The sequence below is a fragment of the Zootoca vivipara genome, chromosome 14 (genome assembly GCF_963506605.1).
Source record: "Zootoca vivipara chromosome 14, rZooViv1.1, whole genome shotgun sequence".
Classification (NCBI taxonomy): domain Eukaryota; kingdom Metazoa; phylum Chordata; class Lepidosauria; order Squamata; family Lacertidae; genus Zootoca; species Zootoca vivipara.
Window position 1 is genome coordinate 52,895,789 of NC_083289.1, and position 3,808 is coordinate 52,899,596.

Consider the following 3,808-nt stretch of genomic DNA (forward strand, 5'->3'; position numbering starts at 1 on the left):
CATGAAAATTAAAAAATAGTTTACCCATTCTGTTTCACATGCCTTTTGCCTCTTGCACAAATCCTACTGTTTGCACCTTCTATTTCACAAGGCAAACTATGGCAAGTTCTTAAAGAAATGGGAGTGCCTGATCACCTCCTCTGTCTCCTTAGAAATCTCTATGTGTGACAAGAAGCTACAGTTAGAACTGGATATGGAACAACTGACTGGTTCAAAATTGGGAAAGGAGTACAACAAGGTTGTACATTGTCTCCCTGCTTATTTAACTTATATGCAGAATTCATCATGCAAAAGGCTGGACTAGTTGAATCCCAAACTGGAATTAAGATTGCCGGAAGAAATATCAACAACCTCAGATATGCAGATGACACAACCTTGATGGCAGAAAGTGAGGAGGAATTAAAGAACCTTTTAATGAGGGTGAAAGAGGAGAGCGCAAAATATGGTCTGAAGCTCAACATCAACCAAGATCATGGCCTCTGGTCCCATCACCTCCTGGCAAATAGAAGGGGAAGAAATGGAGGCAGTGAGAGATTTTACTTTCTTGGGCTCCTTGATCACTGCAGATAGTGACAGCAGTCATGAAATTAAAAGACGCCTGCTTCTTGGGGAAAAAGGAATGACAAACCTAGACAGCATCTTTAAAAGCAGAGACATCACCTTGCCGACAAAGGTCCGTATAGTTAAAGCTATGGTTTTCCCAGTAGTGATGTATGGAAGTGAGAGCTGGACCATCAAGAAGGCTGATCGCCGAAGAATTGATGCTTTTGAATTATGGTGCTGGAGGAGACTCTTGAGAGTCCCATGGACTGCTGGAAGATCAAACCTATCCATTCTTAAGGAAATCAGCCCTGAGTGGTCACTGGAAGGACAGATCGTGAAGCTGAGGCTCCAATACTTTGGCCACCTCATGAGAAGAGAAGAATCCTTGGAAAAGACCCTGATGTTGGGAAAGATGGAGGGCACTAGGAGAAGGGGACGTCAGAGGACAAGATGGTTGGACAGTGTTCTCGAAGCTACGAACATGAGTCTGACCAAACTGTGGGAGGCAGTGCAAGACAGGAGTGCCTGGCGTGCTATGGTCCATGGGGTCACAAAGAGTCGGACACGACTAAACGACTAAACAACAACAATTTCACAAGGAGATGATTCATTCATTCATTCATTCATGCTTTCTATAGGATGCCCCAGTCAAGACTGCCCATGAAGGGGGAATTTTTAAAAAATCAGTGCCTGAAAAGCACAAATGCGTTTGCCCACCTTATTACTTAACACAAAAAAAAGCAGAAAAGTCCCGTGGCACCTTAAAGACTTAACACATTTGTCATGGCATAAGCTTTGATGTACTTGGAGCCCAACACGAGAGGCTTAAGACTTGATGCCTCGATAAACATGTTGGTCTTTAAAGTGCCAAGGAGCTGGAGTCTTCTTCTTGTCGCAAGAGATTAACATGGCTACCCCTCTGGATATATATATATATATATATATATTTTAAAAAACCCATTTGTTAAAACGACTCTTTTTGAAAGTGCAAAACTGCAGCAGGGAGGCAAGGGGGGCGGCTACTTGATGACATGACAGGGCAGCCAGCCAATCACTTCTGAACCGCCCTGAGATGTTGTGTGAGCCGCCCTGAGATCTATGGGCACAAATTTAAGTGGGATGCAAATTTAATAAATAAATAAATTTAATATCAAATAACAAATAGGTAGCGTACACAACTGGCTCCTACTTCAGACCACCAGAGCCTTTTGCTTTCTCTAAAGCTCAAACTTTTGGGGACAGATACAGTTTGTCCTTCCAGGACAGCTTGGTTGAAATATCAGTGCAGAAGTGGTGTGATAAGGCGTGCCAGATTTCTCACGTCGACCAGGAGCAGTGCTAGGGGTTGACACCCCAGCCACTATATATACCCATTTCCAGGGCTGTGCCCATGAAATGCGTCTGGTTCATGCCTGCGATATCTGTGTGTGCCCCCCCACCCCCCGACCGTTATTTTACTACATCTGGTCTCAAACTGGGCAGCGGAGAATCTGCTCCAGCCTCAGATTAGAATCGAGGATAACCAAAGGGGGGGTTGTCAAACGTGCCCGTGGAACAAAGCACATGGCGTGGCTGTTGTCTCAATATTGACAACAAGCGTTAGATAACAGGTTTTAAAATAGGGTTGCAATATAAAAAGCAAACAGCCCACACCTCTCTTTGCAGTTGCTGTGTATGGAAATCATTTCCTGTCTGGCCTTATCTTGGTCGAGGCTTTTCTTTTTATTTTCCTATCGAGGATTTGCAGGCAGCAATCTCTTCCCCCCCCCCCACCTCTCTTCATACTGGCTGTTTGTGTGCTTTTATTCTTCAGCCGAAGGGAGTTAACATGGGGTTAATTAAGCACAACCAGGAAAGAGCGCAGAAAACATCTGTACTCCTTCCTAGAGACAGCTGAAGCTATTAAAAAAAAGCAAGGCTGGTCTTCTGGTAGAGCGCAGCAAAGCGTGCTAGATAAAGTAGAGAGGGAGGGTGGCCTGCCACTCCCGCTTTCTGATAGATGAAAGAAATTTGCTACCTAATACAGATTTTTAAAAAGCATTGAGGTTAGGAGCCTTTGATAGGAGCCTCTCCTCCTCCAAGAATTTGCCCAATCATCTTCTAAAGCCATCCAGGTTGGTGGCCATCGCTGCCTCCTGTGGCAGGGAGTTCCGCAGTTTCCACAGTTCCGCTTAGACTTTCTTTTATCTTTCCTGAATCTCCCAGCATTCAGCTCCATGCCCACATGTTCGAGGGAGGAAAACGTTTCTCCATCTGCCGGTCCACGCACTTTGCACTCACCCGCACGCCAATAATTAAAAGACTACAGAAAAGTAATGCAAATCTCACGCCAAGACGCTACTTGCATGTATAGTTGTGTCAATGGTGCAGTTTTGCATCTGTGAACTTGATCTGCATAACAGAGAGAGCCAAGGAGCTACGAATGGACGCTCTTAACCAGGGGTCAGCAAACGTTTTCTGCAGGGGGCCGGTCCACTGTCCCTGGAAACCGCAGGAGGGGAGAGTCGCTCTTGTGTTCGAATCCTGCTTGCATGCTTCCTGTTAGGACATCTGGTTGGCCACTGTGAGCAGTGCCGAGTTTATTTATAAGCTAAAGAAGCTATAGCTTAGGGCCCCACTCTCTTGGGGGGGGGCCTAAAAAATTTAAAGGAAAAAAACATTGGATGTACATTTCCAAAATATAAGATAAAAACAAATAAAATAAAACCTACCTACAACAACAGTGTTTTGTGTTGTGTAGGCTCCTAGGATGTAAATCATGGGCCCCGCCTGCTCGCTTGCTTCCTAAAATATCCCTGGTTTGCTCCTTTCTATATATAGGGTGGCTACATTCTGCAGGGACTGGTTGCAGGGCAACATGGGCAAATGGCCATTAGGTCCATCAATGACCATATAGCATATATTCAACACAAAAAATAGCGACAATTTGGACAGTTGGACATATAAAGGGCCCCATGACCTTCAGTAGCTTAGGGCCTCATCCAACCAAAATCCGGCCCTGACTGTGAGAACAGGATGCTGGACTAGATGGGCCATTGGCCTAATCCAGCAGGCTCTGCTTATGCTTTCCCCCTTAACTCTCTTGTCTCACACGTCAAGAGAATGTCATGTAGCTGCTATGTGCCATTTCCCTTCACGATTGCTGCGCCGAGTGCAATTGAGCAGCTCAGGGATTTGCAAGGTGTGTTGGGGGCCCATTGCCCACCTAGCTGTCTCAACTTCTGCTCTCCTATTCTCTCTCTCCCCACACATAGGGCCTCCCGCC